Source organism: Frieseomelitta varia, unplaced genomic scaffold, assembly GCF_011392965.1.
Source record: "Frieseomelitta varia isolate USP_RPSP 00005682 unplaced genomic scaffold, Fvar_1.2 scaffold_418, whole genome shotgun sequence".
NCBI lineage: Eukaryota > Metazoa > Arthropoda > Insecta > Hymenoptera > Apidae > Frieseomelitta > Frieseomelitta varia.
The window spans coordinates 1403697-1425794 of NW_025110166.1; positions in this window are offsets into that span (position 1 = coordinate 1403697).

The window sequence follows — 22098 nt, forward strand, 5'->3', positions numbered from 1 at the left end:
GTACTTTTCCCATCGAGTGCCATAGTATTTTTTAGGCAAACGAATTGAGTTTCGTTTGCAGCGAAACCATAGGTACCACCCATTTCAGGTTGTTACAAATTGTCCTTGCTTAACAAAGAGCCGGCTTTCCCAATCAACACGAAATCTCCTGTGAAAAAAAAAGCCACCCCAATTTCGCAAACCACGGTGTTCTCCGACTGCTCCATTACCATTTTAAACTGACCTGATACACCTTCGATTCGGATCATTATTTTCCGCTGTATATCTGTGCGTCGAATCGTGTACCTTTCCGAGAGACATGCACAATTTCGCGGGGAGTCGGTCGTTTCGTAAGCTTCATTAATCTTCGAGCCTCTCCTCTACTATCTCCTACTATCTGCGGATCAGATCCTTTCTCTTCTCCTCTTTTACTGAAATAATTCAGGTTCTCCGAAACAATTCAAAACGGTACAGAAAGATAGAGCACGGTTTAAACGTGCGTTGCATCAATACAATATTTCATTCGCAATTCTTCTTGACCAACTTGAATAAATTTTTTCACCCTTTAAAGGGGTTGTTCAATGTCTCTTCTATTATAGACAGAAATTTTGAAGAAATTTCAGGTAATTAAATCATCAAATCGAGTTATGTCCATCAGATAAATCTCGTTTCTTAAGATTCCAGTTGCGAGAGAAAATTTCAGTAATTTGAGAAATACTTCTTCCATCTAGATCCCACAGAAAAATTTAAATACCATTACATGAAAAAAAAAAGAATCAAATATAATGATACAGAATACTTATACAATGATAAAAAATGACATTCGCATGCAAAAGATAACGTAGCACTTGTCTCCCAGAAATTTTAAGAAATTTTAAATAATTCTGAAACAGTATAAAATTTTATACTCTCTAAGGATTACTAATTAATCGGTTAATGTTTCAATTAATAAATTTTGTTTTTCAACGTTCCAACTGTTTGTGCAGAACGGTGTGTAGAGAGAGGATTTAATGCGAATATAGGTTAAACACTATGTAACATTATAACATTAACATTATATTTAACATTATAACATTAACATTGTATTTAACATTTTAACATTAACATTATATTTAACATTATAACATTAACATTATATTTAACATTATAACATTAATATTATATTTAACAACTATACAGGGTGTTTCGTACCTTATGGGAGCTGATTGTACGCCTAAAAATAATGAAACAAAGTCATATAAATGCCGATCTTTTCCATCCATCCCAGTCCCTTCTTCAATGCAGGAGAAAGTGCAATTAGAAGGGACGACAGGGAAATTGGGAAAGTCGGCATGGTTACTGCCTCGACCGTCAATAAAATCCCTTGCCAAGATGTTGGAGTGAATTATGGCTGTCGTAACTGTCGTTTACTTGTCCGAATAGCATGTTCTGTTCCGAGAACACCAACAATTCGACAAGAAATGCAAGAACTTCCTTCATCTAGAAATTGACACATTTACATCCCCCACTCCCTCAATAAAAAAAAACCACAAATTTATATATTTCCTCTGGCAAATGACGAAAGAGAACCAATACGTCGCGTTCGTTGAATTGCGCCATCGTACGTTTAGGTACGCCCCCCCCCCCCCCCCCCGTATCCGTTGCATCTGTCTCCCACCCCTTAAACCTCGCAACGTCGACCACAAACACCCCGTTCGAATTTCTTATGCAGCCGGCTCGCGCATACAAACGACGCGTTTAGAGCCAGCGTCCCAGCAGCAGCGTCCCTCTCTCGAAGACGCGGCGAAAAGTTGGAACGTTGGGAGGGGAAGGGGGGCTGCGAGAAAGCGGAAGCGTGGCCCCGGAACCGGAGGGTTGGAAGGACCGAATGGACGCGTTCCGGCTCGGTCGTACGTTTCCTCTGGCTCCGCTTTGTCTCTGTAGTACAGAAATAATGGATTTTCGACGCTGCTCCCTCGCTCGAGGCTCGACGACCGGAATAACTGTGGAAAAGGGGGTGAGGTGGAAAGAACCACGGCTGATGAACGTCGAAACTGGTGAATTGCGAACAATTTCGCGGCACCAACGATCGACGTGATTTAATTATCGATCCGGCTGCTATTAAAGCAGGTGGCATTAAATCGGGAACGGTCGGTCTCCGTGTCCGTGGAGTTTTGCGCTCTTAATGGGGGAAGGGGGGGGGGGGGAAGACGGATCGCAGTTCGACGGAGTCGCGTGATTTAGCGAAAAACTTGCGAAGGATTAGTTCGCTGGCCGCTGCGTTTGTTTTCGTTTGTTCCCTCTACTTCCGGCCACGCTGACGAAATGGCTCGATTTTGTCGAAAGAGGTCGCAACAATCGGCCTAATCTTGATATATCGAACGCTGGTCGAACGGACCGGTTTAAGGAAAGTTCTGATTGAAAATTCCACGTTCGTTTTACGAAAGAATATACAATTTCCTTTTTTTCCTTTCATGTTATCTGAAAGTTTATTTCAAGAGTTATTGTTTCCTGTGTTAAATTGACGATTACTTGTATTCCTCTCGTGAAAAGATTTTTATTTCACAGTCGGTCATTTTACAATTACATTAACATATAGTTAATATATATCAGGATAATTTGTCTCGTTCTCTAAACGAGAGAATCTCTCAATGATGATCTCTTTGCAATTCTAAAATGTTTATTTTCAACGAATATCACACCGTATTATATACAGGGTGATCCATTTAAGTAAGGCCACTTAAAATATCTCTTTGAATTGTGGAAAAATGTTTTTTTTCCCAACATGAATAGTATCGAAAGCCGAATAACTGGTAATTATTATACTGTTACTACAAACATATTAAATATATTAAAATATTTTTTATATATTAAATATATTGAAATATCTTTTTCAAGGACTTTTCAAAGTCATTGAAATTTGTTTTCATACAACTATATATTTCTCTATCGTATCGTGTAGCTAATGAAAAAATACATTCGGATTACGTTACTTTGAAAACTTATAAGTGTCACTTATAAATTTACCTGGTACGTTCAGTGTTAATTTCGATTCTCGCTTTCCTTCTCGATCAAAGTCGAATTGTCGATCATGTCGACATTCTTTCTCTTGGAATTATTTTTTTCAGACGCACAGCAGTACGTTTATCAGTCAAATTTCATTAAACATTAAAACTCTTCTTTCGAACGGAATTGTTTCTTGGCGTCAAATAACAATTTCTTTCCACAACTGTGCAATTACTGTTACGCGAATAACATCTGATCCAAGGAGATAAAACGCCGCAAGATTTCGAGACACTGCGATCTTTCGAAAATGGTAAATCGGCAAGTAGAATTTCAAAGAAGTCTCCTACTTCCGCGGTACTTTTAAGAGAACTTCAGCTCGCCAGCCAGTAACTGCGAGAAAGGGATTAACCGCATAATGAGCGGGTTTCGTTATGGTTATTGTCCGGGAGGGTAATTGGAAGAAATGCCCGATACCGCTCGGGGCCAGGTAATTGGCACTTTTGCGCCGCGAAAAGGGATTCGAATGTACACCACACCTTTCGCTATCGCTTCCTTAAAACTGCTCGAAGCTCGTGAGGTTGGAGACCGATCGTGTTAGTCGATGAAATAAGTCCTGAGGCGCTCTTTCCACACCGCGAGTAAACGGTACTGATACTCGTTCGAAAATGCTTTGTTGAACTGTGAGAAGATAACTTGGAATGATTTCGAAAGATCCGAGGGTTTATAAATTATTTAAATTATATAAATTAAATTTATTTAAAAGAAACTAATTTCTAGATATATATTTATTTTTCTTATTTTACAAAATATATATATATATTTAGATCATTTACTTCGAGATAATTTTGAACCCTTTACGGTATGTTTTACTGTAGTCTCGATTGATATTAAAAGATTTGGAAACATGTATAAATGGATCTTAACATTGCTACTACAAAAATGGTAAAAATTCGTGATCTATAATTATAATTACAATTTGCAAATATGACTGTAATCTTGATTGTAATTGTCATTTGTTAATATAAAATTTGCAATTATTGTTAGATATTTCACAGTTGTGCAACAGCGTATTCTTAGAGATTTGAATAATTTTTGGTAAAATGTAAAAGTGCAAGTAAAAATTTGTGTACTTCATTGTATTACAAGTTCATTTACCTCTTCTAATGTCTCTAAGGGAAATTTCAGGTTTCGATCATCGGTTCTAGTTTTGTGTTAAGAAACAGAAGAAGAAAAATTATTTTTCTTACGGTTTTCCTTAGCTGATTCTGCACTTACGTTAGTATTCTGCAGAATCATCCAACGATGAAAAAACCTCAGGTCTGTACTCTCATTGAGAAACGGAGTTTAAATATACAAATCGATCCGAAATAATTGCAAATGTGATGTTGCATTAACGCTAACGTTCGTCCTTCGATCATTACTCCGTTGAGAGTCGGATCAGAATTTCCAAGTTTCCATATCCAACCAAAAGGGAGCCAAGTTTGCTTGAGCAACCTGTCAGACAATCGTCAAGAAGAAAAAAAAAAAAAGAAAACCCGAGTGACTGGAGCGAACGAACGAGATCAAGTTCACGAAAGAGGGGCGATCGAGGGAGAAAAGGCAGAGCTTAATAAAATTCCAATTTAGTGGGATTACCGAGTGGTGAGCGAGCAAACCGACGTTTCTGCGGATGGAATCGGTCATGAACGAGGACAAAAAGGAAGCAGAGAGAGAGAGAGAGAGAGAGAGAGAGAGAGAGAGAAAGGGGGGAGGGAAAGGGTGTCGTAGGCGTCGACGCTTGAATAGAGAGAAATTACCCCGAAGAATTGAAATTGCTGGCGCGCGACAGTCGGCCCTTTGATTTCGCTCTTCTGACCGAGGCTCTCGATCGCCGATTGTACAGCGTCGCCGCCACTGCCAGAAACAGAAAAAGAGAATTGTCTGATTGAACGAACACGGCTGCGGAGAGGGGCCGCGCGAAACTTTTCATCCTGTCAAACGTGTTGGCTTCTTTGAATTTCTTCTTCTTTTTCAAAGCGACTTCCAGTGCAAAATTACATACTTGACGCTAAAATTAGCGGACACACGCGTTGAAAGTGTGAACTCTTTCCCCGGGCAGTTCCACTCGTAAGTTCAACACGAAAGCTACACATGAAATTTTATGCTTTAATATATGAAAATATTAAATTTATGTGATATATATTTTTTATATTTTTGTGACATATTTTAATATTTTAGATTAATATAATTTAGTATTTTAGATTAATGTAATTTAATATTTTATATTAATATAATTTAATATACTTCCTACATTAATACTGATGTATTTTATTGTGCAAGTAATTTTATGTACTATAATTAATATTAGTGTAATATTGATGCAGTGCAGAGACATTAAAAAAAAATGGAAATATAACAGAGCACAGAAGATTTTATTCATACGATAGTATAAAGGTAGTATGAAAATTTGTAATACGATAGTTTACAAAAGTTTGTAATATAATAAAGTAGTAATATAATAAAGAGACTTTTATGAAGTCTCATTTAAAGTCTCAGTTTCATTTAAATCTGTAAAAATTACAATGTTTTAGACCTATGAAATTTTTCATAGAAATCATAAATTGATTGTGATTTTAACTACTTTGGACAGTTCTAATGTTAAAACTTTTCAATGACAAGAGCTTCTTCTTAATGTGTCTACTTTGCCGCGACACTCTTCTTTGTCAACACTTACATTGGCCTTTCGCCCGTCTCGGAACAAAGTGAAATAAGAATCAGACTGATCGAAACGAATTCGCACAATCCGAAATTCATAGATTTTCAAAGTCAAATTTTCAGAAATTTAAACGATTCTTCGTTGTAAAATGTATATATAGTCTTTATTGCTAAACTTCCTCCAATTCCCAGTACTTTAATTGTTGTAATACAAGTTCTATACTTCACTCGATGGTAGTTCGAGCGTTAAGACACGTAATTCCAAAATGTGTTGAATAATAGACGCCCGGGATGTTCATGAAAGATGCCTTACGCAATAACCTGTCGAATATTATAGCCGAGTGCACGATAAATTTAATACGACATGATAAACTTAATTAAATTAACACAGCTTTTATAATGTATATAATATTTTTATATTTTCATAATATAATTATTGTAATATAATATAATAATAAAATCATTTTCATATAATTTTTATAATATATTATAATATAATATAATATAATATAATATAATATAATATAATATAATATAATATAATATAATATAATATAATATAATATNTTATATTTTTATAATATAATATAATATAATAACAATAATGTAATATAATATAATATATAATATTTTTATATTTTTATAATATAATATAATATAATAACAATAATGTAATATAATATAATATATAATATTTTTATATTTTTATAATATAATATAATATAATAACAATAATGTAATATAATATAATATATAATATTTTTATATTTTTATAATACAATATAATAATAATAACAGTATAATATAATATAATATATTATAACATAATAATAAAATTATTTTTATACAATTTTTATAACATACATAATATTTTATATTATATAGAATAGAAATATTCGTATGTACAAGACTTGTATTTTAATTATAAGAAATTAATTGAACGATTAAATTCAAACTCTCGCGGACTTTTGAGGCAACGCGCGACCAGAGTAGAGAAGACGAAGACGAAACAAAGGAGAAAAGATCGTGTCGTTGGACACAGAGAAAACACACACGGAGAGAACGAGAAACGAGGACAATGGGGATGAAAATGAAAGGGGAAGGACGACTATTTCCGACTTGGTTTACGTTTTATATATATATATATATAGGAACGGCGGGAAGGGTCTTGCAGTGGGTCGTGCACGCGGCCATCGCGCAGCCAAAGCAACCGTGAGATCGGGGGAAATTGTTTGAGAGCTTTCAGAGCATTCGTTTCGTTTCCCCGCGTCGATTCCTCGGCCGGATTAAATGTTCGTAGCAGGCCTGCTGCAAGGGTTGTTCATGTAAGTGGGTTTCCGCTGGTCCGCGTTTCGAGCACATAGTTACCGCGCCGAATGAAAGTGACGTGGAATTGTTAGAATTAGCCATTCGAGAGGAATTGCTTAATAGACCCCGCGGAAATCCCTTGGCTATCAATGGACGTAGATCCGCGTTCTCATCTGTATAAATTGAACCAGCCGGCCAGCCTGCTCTCTTCTACGCTATCTTCCACGTTTATCGTTGTTTGAAACTTCTTGCCTGTTCATCAATCGTGGCTGAATGTACAGAAGATACGAGGCAGACGTCTCTCTATACACGTGAGATTCTCGATTCAATTTCTGACGAGTGTTTATCTGATCTTTGATGTGAAAGCACGATCTACAAGTGAAAGTACGACGTCGCGCCAAGTTTGTAACTCGTTTTGTTACAAATTCGCAGGTAAATTTGTGAATGGTTGCAGCCTGAGCAGCAACCGGTTGTTGGAAGATGTTCTTTTTTCTCGTGTGAGGATCGTTGAACATTTTTAAAAAAAAAGCTCGAGCTTGGCCTCGATTCAACGTGAAATTTATTATATCCTGAATGTTTCGACAATCGAACTGTTAATTTGTTCAACTGACTATTTCGTTTCGCAATATGGAGCTCGTCGTGAATAGAATAGATCAAATTTCAAATCGATTTGTCGACAAACACAATTTCACCCGTTTTCAGTTGCACATTGTGCTCGCGCAATTTTTTCTCGATAAAGTAGAACTCGTATCAAGAAGAAGAGCAACATTTTAATCATGCAATTTTTGATTATCGTTGATTATATATTAATAACTCTGACGATACTTATCAACTGGTGATTTCTGTCCAATAGCTTCACGAAAGGATGAAAGTTTCGGTGGAAAATCTCGTATCGTTGATTATATATTAATAATTCTGACGATACTTGTCAACTGGTGATTTCTGTCCAATAGCTTCACGGAAGGATGAAAGTTTCGGTGAAAAATCTCGTATAGCTGAAAACTCGTACGTAACAGAGAGGCTTCCTTCGATTCTTGCGTGAAATTTGATTTTCGCGGATGGGCGAGCGAAGGGATGACGTTTGACAGGATGATTACAGTTGTCGTGAGCGATGGGTCCCCTGATTTTCTTCCCTCGCGTTATATTAGTCGCGTTGTATTTTTCCGAAGAATATTAGGTCACGGTGCACGACAGTCGTGACGTCGTGGAACAGATTGCTGTAACAGAGGTATAACGAACGGTGTAATGCCGGGGTTTGGAGTTACAAATTGCAGGGATTCGTCAAAGTGATTAGCGACGTCGTTAATTCAGTGTTTACCCACTAAATACCACAAGGTTGAAGATGTCGTCGTTTGATAGATATATTTTCTTTTCGCCGAACGTCGAACTTAACGGAGCGTTGAACGTCAATTTCTCCTAGAAACTTCTGTTCCTCGAATTTGAAATTAACGTGCGTATGTAGATTAACAAGTGAAAATATTGAAAATGAAAGGAAATGGGATTATGGCGATACAGCGTGTTCGAAACTGTCATTTCTATCAAATATTTCAAAAATTTTCGAAAAATTTTCGTGCACACTTCTAGCAACTTTAAACCAGGAAGTTTCACTTTTTAGAATTTAAACAATATGAAAATGAATCGAGAAAATTAAACAGTTTAGTAATAACTTGATAAAATTATTATTTATAATAATAACTTTAAACAGTTTTAATTATAACCAAAGAATTATGAAACTATGGAATTTAAGTAGAAATTTGTTTCATCTCTTTTCCTCCAGATATGTTATGTCCAATTACCACACGATATAATATACTAATATCAATTCTCACCAGCAACTTTCACCATACAATCGTCCATCATTTTTACAGGCTCCATGAGCGTAATCAGAGCAATAGAAAACATAAATAGTAAAACAAAACATGAAACCATTCTAAACATTCAACATATTTTTACAATAACAAAGACATAATCATCGTCTGGATTCCATCCCACCAAAGGTAACAAGGAAGCTGACATAGCAGCCAAAGAAGCAACATCGCCTTCGTTGGATGTCATCCGAAGACGAATTCCTTATCAAGACCTTGTTGTAACATTACACCGTGCCGAAAAACAGTTATGTAACAAAATATGGAACACCTCCAAAAAAAACAAAAACTCGTAATATAACCCAAGATTTCTACCAAACAATGCCTACTCACAACGTGAAAAGACAGAATAGTCATGACAAGGCTTAGAACAGGACACTGCAAACTCACACAAGAGTATCTATTTAAAAAAAAAAACAGAATCCCCAATGTGTATCCAATGCAACCGAACTTTATCAACCCATCATCTTCTATTTGAATGCGGCAAGTACCACGCTCAAAGGCAAAAATACAAAATAACTTCACCGGCAGCCCTGACGTCGCAGAAACACATGGGAAATGTCCTGAATTATCTAAAGGAAACTGACATCTACCATAAGGTATAATCGTTTTGAAAAGAAGGAAACAGTACCTAGCCGTCGCCGAAGATCAGAAGGTAGATGCGACGTTAATCATAAATTAAAAAGAAATATATATATATATACTAATATTTTAATGATTCAATGTGAAGAAAATCGGTAGTAAATAAAATTTTCAAAAATGGAAGGAGAAACGTAAAACAGACGCAAAGGATCTTCTAGAAACTGCGAGATCTCTAGGAAAGAATAAGAGTGCTGTAAATGTTATTCAGAAGTACAGTCGAGTGGATTCTACGCGAGCTATCGAACGAATCAGACGACCTGCAAACGTTTTTGAATAAACGTCGAACTTTGTAATTGTACAGGGTGTCCGTAAAGTCTCTTTACAATTTCAAATATTTATCACGGAGGCAAATGAAAAGACAGATGAGTGGAAATTATTACAGTATAAGACGTATATATTTAAGTTTTTTCCGTCTCATTTAATACACCTCTATATGGACACCATTAGTTGCACGAAGCACATCAAGACGGTACTCGATTTCTTACACGATTGATGTTTTTGCTCAAATGTTTCTTAGTCGTACATTCCTCCCTTTAACACTGTCCAATAAATTTAGTTAAATATATACGTAAATATAAATATATAAATATATTGTTAAATATATACGTAAAATATATATATAAATATTTACTTAAATATATACGTCTCATTTTGTAATAACTTCTACCTATCTGTCTTTTCATTTGCCTTCGTAATAAATTTTTGAAATCGTAAAGAGACTTTTATGGACAGCCTGTATATTCTTTTAACGCACAGTTCTGAGACAATAAATGCAAACCTGTTTCCCTCCGAGAAGAAATCGTTTGGCGGGCAGGTGGCGTTCGGTTCCGCGGCCCGTTGTCCCGTTATTAAAAGATTGTTTGGCGAAGGAAACGCGTTTGCAGAAGAGCGATTCGCCTCCTGTACGTTTCACGGCTACGTTTTGTGGACTGGCGCTGCAGAAATGTGCCGCGTCGAGCAAACACACGGCGGCGGCACAGGTAGCCGAGGTAATTTGTTTAGCTGGGAACTGGCGCGGCCCCGCAATATGTTACGAGGTAAACGCCGTGAAACGATATCGTAAAATTGCTGTTTAAAGGGGATGGATATTGTACGAGGGACGCGTGTTCCCTCGCTCGCTCGGCGTTCGTTTCTTCCTCGGTGTCGTTCGGCCAACGACGATAACTGCAAACGCGAAATTTTAACAGGTTTAACACGCTGTTAAACGAGCCGCGAGACGTTCACCTCCTCGATCGACGATGGCAGTTCAGCCGTTGATCGATTTGATTCATGAAAATGGCAAAAGTGGCTGCGGCTGCTTCGCAGGCGACGTCGCAGGCAAATAATTAACGCTGAACGTTGACTAAATATTAGAGTCGGAGGGAGGGAACGCTGCGATAATTATGAGATGATGTTAATATTAGGGGATTGGTGTATAAATGTAAACGAGTGCAATGCTCGTGAAATGATCATTCGTTTCAATTCGAGCAATAACAATTAGCGTGCACGCGACCATGGTTTTATTATGGAGATTCAAGAGCGTAATTTTGGAGATTGTATCTTGAAAACAGTGAAATTGACGAACATTGCATTCAATTATGATATTTACAAACAGAACTCTCAATTCAATCTACTAACTCTCTTTTTGCGCCCCCAATATTATATAAAAATTATATCAATCGCTTATCTGAAGCGGAGTCAGTGGTAACGCGAAACTAGAAGGAAGGAAGTATTTCCAAAAATTTTAAGATCGCTTTCTTCACACGCGCGACAAAATTTCCCCCAAGAACACCACTTGTTCTCCAAATCGCTCCTCGCACTCGTGACCTTGAAACAGCGAAAAGGATATTGCATTCACAGTTGCGATTATAATTTCCGAACAGACACACGATATTTAATCTACTGACTCTCTTCCTTACCGTCAACATCGTATGAATCGTCTCTCTGAGGCAGAATCAGTGGTTAAAACGTTAAATTAGGAGGAAGGAAGTATTTCCAAAAACTTTAAACTTCGCTTTTTTCTTTTAAGAATTTTACAAAATCTCCTCCACATCATCTATATTTTTTAAATACTCGTACTCTTGATTTTGAAATGGTAAGAAGGATATTGCAACTATAATGTTTGAACACACGATATTCTATCTACCAACTTTCTTTTTTCTCATTAACGTGTAAAAATCATACAAATCTCTGAAGTAGAATCAGTGGTATCGTGAAATTATAAAAGGAAGAAAGTATTTCCAAAAACTTCAAGCTCGCTTTCTTCACACGCGTGACCAAAATTCCCCCCCCCCCCCCACACAACATCACCTATATTCTTCAAATCGCTCCTCACACCTCATAGATACTTCGGAATAAAAGTTCCTTGTAGCCGAGAAATTCATTCTTACACACGCACACGCGCATAGATTCGTATCCTCGTTAACTAAATAATAACACGGATAATGGGGAACGGTGGAAACGTGAAGGCGAGTGAGAACAGGCGGCGATCGAGGGTGGGCAGAGAAAAGAGGAGTCCGAAGTCTGGCGGCACGAGGGTTGCACGAGCAGTCGAGCCACTCGTTGCTCGGCGCAACGGTGTCGTTAGATCTTAATGGCCGACAACGATGCTCTAGGACGTTTCGACAAGCGAAACGAACGACCACCGGCGACGTGGCGGGGGCGAACAGTGCCCCGAAGGTGAAAGACGAAGACGGCGAAGAGTGTTCAGGCTGCTGCGTCTCGAGGCCGGAAGGGTGCTCGTTCGCAAAACGTGGCTCTTGCCCGGAGAACCGGCAGACCGCTTCCGGCTACGTTGGACGTAATTTCACCTACACGTGCATACACGCGTGTAATACACCGTAGCTTATCAAAGCGTTTCGAACGCTCGTAGAAACATTTTACGAACGTGCTCCACGAGAATAGTTTGAAATTTCATGAACATTACGAGAGAGTAGATTATTTATTTGGCTGCTATAGCAGAAAATTTGAGAACGGTCGAAATCGCAGTGACGAAGCGTTGATCGTATTGTATACTTCCGTCACGGTGTTTGGACATTTTGGCAATTCGTCGTCGAAGAGGTGAGTATATATATTTTAAAATTTCATTGGCGTCACGAAACACTGTGATTGTGAAATTTGGGAATAATCGTAATCATTGTAAAACATATTCGAGTCACGAATGTTTTGAAATTGTTTCATTAATCAAACATGCCACGATTGTGTTGAAATTTGAGAATGATCGTAATGTGTAGTTGTAAAATATGTTGGTGTAGACGTTTCAATCGCGCGAATGTTTTGACATTTCATCAGTCATTGTCGTAACTATTGTGTGGAAATTTGACAATGATCGTAGAAGTAAGATGATTGCAAGTATTTCGAGTGTTTCAGTCACGTGAATATTTCGAAAATTCCATCAACATTACGAGACACGATTGTCACGATCACGTTGGAATTTGAGAGTGATTGTAGAAGCTGTGAGACGATTGCAAGTACACATTTCAATTGCACGAATATTTTGAAATTTAATTAACATTATAGCGAGGCATGATTGTTATAATTATGTTGAAATCTAGAAATGATCATAGAAATTGTTAAATAAGTACAAATGTATATGTCAATTACATGAATATTTTGAAATTTCATTAATCGTCATTAATCGTCGTGATTATGTTAGAATTCGAGAATGACAGAAATGCAATTGTATATTTCAATTACGTGAATATTTTGAAATTTTTGTACCGATGGAAATTGATATTATGAGATTATGTTGAAGTTATTATGAGATATATAATTGATATTATCACGATTATGTTGAAGTTTGAGAGTGATGGTAGAGATTATAAGATAAATGGAAGTATAGTATATATATATATATATATATATATATATATTTCGTAGAATTGAACTGAAGAATGTAGAAGTTACATTGTAAGATAAATATATATATATCAACTACGTGAATATTTTGAAACTTCATTGATCACTGTCATGATCACGTCGAGATTTTTGCGAATGATCGTAAATGTTACAAGTCATTTTAAAATTCCATCAACATCGCAATTTCATACTCAATATTTGAACAGTCAATCATTCGTTATATCACTCATTTCATGTTACGTCAATCTCATTTCATTCAATTCAAGCTTCAACACTTGCATAATAACGTTCAACGTTTAAGACGTTTAAATGTTTGTTAGCTTTAACGAACATTTTAGTTAAAACCACGCCTCCAGCTTCAGAGCGTCAAATTTTGGGAAATTTAAAAATCTCGTGGTAAATATTCAGACGCTAGGACGAGGATGAGAAAGTCACGTCACGTAGAGAGAAGCTGTCCGTTTTAAGGCCACTACCCGAGATTCACTTTTCACCGGGATCCGCGCAAAATTTACTTCTAGCCACCTCTCTCTCTCTCTCTCTCTCTCTCTCTGGAATAAGAATTTATCGTTCGAGGAGATGAAGTCCATTTCCTTGTACAAAAGGGAGCCAGTCCGGCGTGTTTTATTTTCGTTTGACACCGCGAGGAAGTGGCCTGTGTGTTCGTCTGATTTAATTCGACGTTTCTTCGAAGCTCGAAGTGTTCTCTGCTTCTTTGACTTTCGCGATGTCGCCCGCGAAGCGAATCCAACTGTAACGAAGGAGTTCTTGCTTCGACTCTCTCTTTGCTTCAGATTTTTCCTTTTCTCTCTCTCTCTCTCTCTCTTGCGTGCGTTAGACACTCCTCTTTATCGCGGTTGTTACCTTCGCTCTGTGTCTGACGCAAGAAATAAAATGAAAACGAATGGCCCCAGCCCGAGTGTAGAAATTTTAATATTTTATTTCAATATCGCCCACTGTGAAATTTTTAATATAATTTCGCATCATTTGTGTTAGTGGATCGAATAACAAACACACTGATTACTGATAGATTTAATATAAATTATGAAATACGTATAATGTTTCTCGTTTCGTATGAAACACGTATAATGTTTCTCGTTTCGTATAATTCACTCTCATTGATTCACTTCTCTTATCAATTCACTCTTGCTTCTCATCTCTCATGCTTCGCGTCTGGGGATTTTCCCGATCACAACTGTTTCTCGTCGCCATGCCCGCTCTCAATTGTTCTCAATTGTTCATAAAGATATATAACTATCTATGGTAACCACTACCACAATTTATTCGTAATTGATTGTGAATGAACATACAAAGCGTACGATGCTTTCTGCAACGTTTAGCATGCAAAACAAAATTTTCAACCGTAACGCTACAACCGTTTTCTATCTATCCATTCTAATTCGAGCCTCGTTAAACTCAAATTACTTGCAGCCTATTTATTTACAACGGCAAACGACAGAGTTTTTCCACCTTCTGTTCTAATAATCTACGCTAAGCCCGTCGGGCGTTAAATTCGAATTATGCGCGTCGTTGCCGTTGCCATTTGTATTCGAATCTCGCGAATCTTCCCTCGATCCCTTAAGACGTTAGATTTGCATTTATCTTGCCGGGAGGTTGTTCGATCTTTCGCGTCGGTCCAATCGTAATCCGCGTTGCCAGCGTAATCCGCGTTAAGCGTTAAGCAACGAAAACGACGTGACACTGATTCATATATTTGCTGAAAATTCCGTCTCATTACCGTTCAGCTCGCGCAATACTCGCTTTTGCACACGTGTGTGTGTGTGTGCGTGTGCGTGCGCGTGTGGAAATGAGTTTCGCCTGGAAGTGTCTGGCGTTTCGATAGCGATATAAAATGTAATTTCACGCGCGACTTGCGAGGAGTCGAAGGAGAGACGAGCGAATGGAAACGGGAACGTGACGAACAACGAAACGTACAACTGTCGAAGGATACAGGCGATTGAATCGAGCGTGCCCTATACAGAGTCCGGCATTGAAATTGAATTTTCAAGCACAGAAGTTCGGTACGGCCGACTGAGGTGAGGCTTTATCTCTCGCGGAACGCCGCGTTGCATGGATCCTACGCGTATACATACGTGCATACGTATAGTTAAATGGAAGTGCCGAAAGCGAAGTTGTGAAGTTCGAAATATTGTGTGATTGAAGGACTTCAATCCATAGCGCACGACCGATGGAAATCTGTGGACAATGTTCTATTTTCACGTCAGAAAAATTCGCGGTCTTGAAAAATTTCTGAGGAATTTCAAATTTTTGAAAAATTCTTTTAAAGGAGTGAGGAAATTTTTAGAGAATTCAATTTTGGACAATATAGAGCGAGAGTTCGCAAAATTCCATTGCCAAGGAAGATTGGGTTGCTTAGGGAAATTCACAAAATTTGGATCGTGTATAATGAAATTCACGAAAGATTTTCACCTGTTGTGAAAATTTAGAAACCTTGGATCTTGTATAATAGAATTCGCAAAGCTCAGATCGCTCATAGTAAAAATTCAGAAATATTGAATCGTCTATAGAAGAATCCGTGAAACTTAAGTCGTTTAGAGTAGAAATTCATAAAATTTTGACCGTGTTTAGTAGAATTCACGAAAGCATAAATTGATAAAATTCAAATCGTTTAAACAGATTAATCAAAATTTAGATTGTCTGTAATGAAAATTCACAAGGTTTTGACCGTGTATAGTACAATTCACAAAGATTGCCTATAATAAAGGTGCGCAAAATTTGAATCGTATACAGTCTATAGCAGAATTTGCTAAACTTACATCTATAGTAGAAATTCACGAAATTTAGATTGCATATAATAGATCTCACCAAGTTCGGATTGTCTGTAACAAAAATTTACAAAATCTGAATCGTCTATAGAAGAATTCATGAAACCTAGTTCGTCTAGAGTAGAAATTCACAAAAAGTTGAATCGTCTATAGTAGACATTTACAAAATTTAAATCGTCTATAGTTGAATTCACGAAATTTATATCTATAATGAATGCAAACAGATGAACTGTAATAAAAAATTCACAAGGTTTTGATCGTGTATAGTACAATTCACAAAGATTGCCTATAATAAAGGTGCGCAAAATTTGAATCGTATACAGTCTATAGTAGAATTCGCTAAACTTACATCTATAGTAGAAATTCACGAAATTTAGATTGCATATAATAGATCTCACCAAGTTCGGATTGTCTGTAACAAAAATTTACAAACTCTGAATCGTCTATAGAAGAATTCATGAAACCTAGATCATCTAGAATAGAAATTCACAAAAAGTTGAATCGTCTAGTAGACATTCACAAAATTTAAATCGTCTATAGTAGAAATTCACAAAACTTACATCTATAATGAATGTAAACAGACGGACTGTAATGAAAAATTCACAAAATTGTGTATAACAGAATTCACAGATTTGAAGTGCACAGAGTTCAGACTACTTGTAACGAGGATTCACAAGATTTAAATCGCCTGCAATGGAAATCCACAAAGTTCAGGCTGCTTGTAGCGAAAGTTTTGAAAGTTCTTCGTACAGCGAAACCTCAAGCGAAGTTCAAATCGGCCATAGTGAAAATACACGAGATTCGAATCACGTTCGTCGAGGATTCGCAATTTTCGTTTCGTTTTTTCTTTTCTTTTTTTCTTTTCTCTTTTTTCAAATCCGCGCAGTTCCATAAAATCTCGCCTATCTCGCAATCACGGTCGTGCCGCTTTCCGACTTTGCGGTCGAGTCCACGTTAAAATACTTTACTGCGCAGAGCATTGGAAATATCGTGGCAATGTCCTTCGGGCAAACGCGCGGTTGTTGCAAACATTTGCCAGTATTTGTTTCCACTGAATTGCCTGCATTCGGAATCGGCGCGCTGATCCGACCCACGGATATTCTAACTTACGCGCATTAATTTACAGTTTTAACGAACGCTGGCCCCGTGTCCGGGGCGTTTCGGGCCATTAATTTAATGATCAAAAACGTGTTAGTCGGCTAAATCGATTGGCCAGCGAGCATCGGTTAATTGGTTTAGCTGATTTACCGGTTAACCGCGTCAGCAGCAATTAAAACGCGCCGCTCTGCTAGTAGAAGAACGATTTCATACGGGGCCGTTGGTACGTTCGGTCATTCGCGCCGGGCGCAAACGTTTGGAAACGCGTGAGAACGTGCTCGTTCGAACGTCAGTTAACGTTTATGGACGGTTTTCTTGCGAGCACTCGGACAAAAGGTATTATTGAAATCTGCAAGCTCAGGTTTAAACCGAGTTGAAAATACGTGTACGTCGCTCACGCAGCCAATGGGGACACGGTGTGCCTCGGAACGAAATTTTTGCGATTCATGCATTTCCGTATCGTTGAGTTTCTCGTAATCTGCACGGGAATCTTCGGTAGACTGTAGACTGTCTGTGAGATCGCTCGCCAATTAACGTTCGCGTTTTCTTTTTCGTTTTATTTTGCACTTTGCTGTTGCTAACGCGCTTGAAACACAAAGCAAGAGGAATTCAATTTCGTACTTCTTATTCGGCACTGTGTGAAAGTGTTGTGTTTGTTCCGAAGCTGGACAAACGAGGTAATAAACTTTTTGTAACAGGAGTGAAGCTCTGTGAATATATTAATGTTAATATTGTAAAGCACACGCGCGAAGTTTACAATTTTTCTTGTCTACGAATGAATATTGGACAGACAAGGTTTATTGAGACTCCCGAGCGCGAATGTGTATGAAACAGATTGTACGTGTTTCAAAATGTCTGTTGACACAATAGAAGAATTCGATCATTGCTAGACTGCGGATTTTTATGCTTCGAGGGAGCACGTTACATGGAAAACTAACATACAAAAGCACAGTGTTTCGCCACCTAAATCTTTCCAATCTCCAGCGAAGGTTTTTATCCTTCGAAATACACTCTTGAAAATAAAAATTCGCAGTCTAACGATGATCGTAATGATTAATTAAAATGAAAATAAAAATTCCAATTACTGTGACGCGCGTGCACAATATTTTTCCAGTATATACATATATACATATGATTGGAAACAATACTGGAATATATATATTTTATACACAGGGTGGCCGCTGAAAAAAACTGAAGGATTTGAAATGTTGGTCATTTGAGGAATGTCGTTCAAAATCCATTAATTACATTTCTAAATAAAATAATTCTAAAAAAAATTTAAAAAACATGCGTTTGTAATAATTACTTTCGTTCCATATTATTCAGTCTTTCAGTGACCACCCTGTGTACCTATATATATATATATATATATATGTATACATGTATAGATATAATATAAATAATGTTTATTTAATAAAAATTATGATAACAGAACAACAAATAATTAAACAAGACAAATTACTTTAAAACAACTCAAATAAATTCTTTTAACAACACAATTGACACTTTTTAATAGTCCTTTCTCGACGCTTTCTCACGACTCTCACGACTCTGGTCTTTTTTTTAAAAAAAAAAAAAGCTCTCCATGCCTGCTATTAGACTTCTCGCATCACATTTATATTTCATCATATTTCTAATCTTCTGATTAACAGACAGATCATCTGTTACATTTAAACACAATTAAAATTATAACTGCAGATTAATTGTAACAACCGATAACCGATACTACACACAGACACGCGTGTATAAAGTCCTTTTTTTTTTTTGAAAAAAAAAAGCTCTCCATGCCTACTGTTAGACTTCTCGCATGACATTCATTTTATCTCATCATATTTCTAATTTCCCGATTAACAAACAGATCATCTGTTACATTTAAACACAACTAAAATTATAACTGCAGATTAATTGTAACAACCGATAACCGATACTACACACAGGCGCGCGCGCGCGCGCGTGCGCGTACAAAGCAGTTTGATAAAATTTCCGCGGAAACTCGCAAAGTGTAACCGCGATGAGATTATCTTGTTAAGGATTGTCATGTTCCGTTGGTAGCCGAAGAAACGGAACGCCGCGAAAGTTATCGATTGCGTCTCGTCGCTGGGCAAACTTTCAAGTCCCACGGATTCCACCACCTCTCCCCCACCTCCCCCTCGCCCCTTTTCGCAGTCGTAATGAAATATAGTTGCACGCTCGTGCAACTGGGGGACTGTTGCGCGGAATTATTGTCCCGGCGTGAATCGGCGCGGGTCGAACGAAGTTACACCGCGGCGCCCGATCGATCCGGGACGTTCGTTTTCCCTCCTCCGGCAAATTTGTAACGCGTCGATCGATCACTGGCGAAAGATATTCAATTTTTCCGTCGAGTGATATACCGGGAAACCGGTAAAAGGCTCGCGGGAAATGTGGCCCGGGGCCGATGTTCGTTTCCATTCTTTCTTCTCTAGCAGAGAAGTCCAACGACTTCCGGCTCGCGGAGCATTTCGCGACGATGACAGAGAAGGCGAGATCGACTGAGAAGCGAAAGTGCACAGAGTGTGTACAGATTTCAATCTGTAAATTGCAATTATCTCCGCAATTATTTGCGAGAAATTTTCGTTTGAAAAATATCTCCATTTTTTCCTGTCTCGAGAGGAATAAAGGCAATAATTCGGGATATAAATAATATACTAATATAGTATGCTAATATAATACTTACGTACGAGGGGGTGTTGATCGCCAATTTCGGCATAAATGTAGCTTTCGAAAAAAATATTTGACTCGTAGTTTTTTTTTTTTTTTTTTTTTTTGCTGCGTTTGACACGTGCCGTGTGTGTCGACCATCGTCAATGTTGAAACTACCCTCAAATTTCGGGGCGCGGAACGTATTTTGTCAAATATCTCGGAAATTATTGAATTTATTATAGAGTTTTTGTGTAAACTGGTAGAATTAGTGTGTTTTAACGACGAATTTGACGATTTGATGTACATTTTGCGAAAAGATCATCTGTTTAAACAACATTTTAAAGAATCGTGTTTTCAACAAATTTTTCCAAGCAAATGTCGATATATTTTCTTGAATATTCGTTCATGTAAACTGTGCATTCAGACACACAATTACGGATAAATTGAAATTTTGATTTTTGCATTACAAAGATTCATTATTTTCATCTGTCTCCAGACGCTTCCAGGATATACGAAGGTCATTATTATTTTTTCATGTATAATTATGTAATTTTTTTTTACAATAATCGATGCAGCAGAAAGTTTGACCATTTTGACCAATTCATAATTATTCTGAAATTGTTGATTGGTCATTTTGGTAGTTAAAGAAATTTGCAATCGTTGTAACAAATACTGAATGATACTCCAAATAATGTTAAATAATTGTTACAATTAAATTTGTGTTTTGAATGTGTTATTTATTTGTAATGTTTACATTGAATAATTAACAGTTCAAGGCTTGTTTGTGTTTCTCTTTGGAATGAACAGTCACGGAACCAAGCATATTAATGAATACAAATATGATATTCGTTACGTAATATCATATGTGTGTTTCAATCATTATCGTTGGTCAATTGATCTGTTATTGCGTTACACTACAATTTGAAATTGCAACAATATTATAATATTTATTGTTAATGTCCAATAATTTGAAGCCTCTTTTCGTCTTACGGTACTTTTTTTTAATAAACAAAATTTTCCAACATGTCTCTACAGAGCTTCTAATTACAGTCGCACGAGAATATTAAAAAAAAAATTTCCAAGATTGACAATTCTTTAAAATTATAAAACTTCCACGAGGATCGATATTTTCTCAAATGAAATGCAAGCAAAATTTTCTTTGCTCAATCGTGGATTTTTGTCCATTTACGAGAAATTTTGAGAGTCTCCAGGTTTCACATGGAAATACAAAAATTGTAAAATTATACAAAAATACACGAAAATTCCAAAAAGGAAGAGAAAAAAATTGCAAAATTGTGAAAATATACGAAATGTTGCGAAATAAAGTACTTGTTACAAATATTCAGTAGCAAAAATAAATTTCTTTTAATTCTGCGCTAAAAGTTGTGAAATCGAATTGAATGATTATCGAGGGGGGAGAGGAAAAGCTACGATAAAGTTAGCAGTTAGATCGCAGTGGTGGGAGGGGGGAGCTAAAGATTTTAATAACTTCAATACTGGCCTTCTCGAGTTCCACCTTGGTAGAATTTTCCACGAACTTCAAGAACGAGGAGAACCGAATTCCCTCGACAGCTGATCGTGCTCGACCAATTGGACAAACCCGTTAATGTTATAATTCGTTGATTAATTAATTTAACCTCTGCGGGCTGGTGGCGATCCGCAGGTAGAAGGAACATTGGACGTTTAATCGTTGCTTTCAACGGTGATAATGACCAGGGAATTCTCCGGCGGAAATTGTTCTCTAATTGAGTAGAGAAAGAGACGTGCACAGGCTCGGCAAAGTATGCGGACACTTGCTGACACTTTTACGAACACATCGTATCTGTAAACTTACGTTTCTGCTGGTACGGTTGAAGTACTTTTCAATTCGACATTGACACTCTCTCTTACGACAAAAATTTAATTTTTGTACAATCTGTTTAGCAATTTCTTTTTTTCTTTTAATTAAAACTTATCTACGATAAAAGTCGACCCGATTGTAACCCATAAAGTTTGATCGGTTCAACTGTAATTTTTTAAATCAAGAATTAAAAAGATGGAAACCAGTTTCGTGCATCGAATATTGCAACAAATGCGGTATTTATCGTGGAATAAAATTTTAATTTCTAATTGAGAGAATTATGGTTGAAGCTTTATAGATTATAAATCAAGGGTTTAGGCAAGTTTCAATTAAAAAAATTAACAGATTGTACGAAACTAATTCTTGTCGTGCGACGAAATTTTAATTTTGAATTGAAAGACTGTAG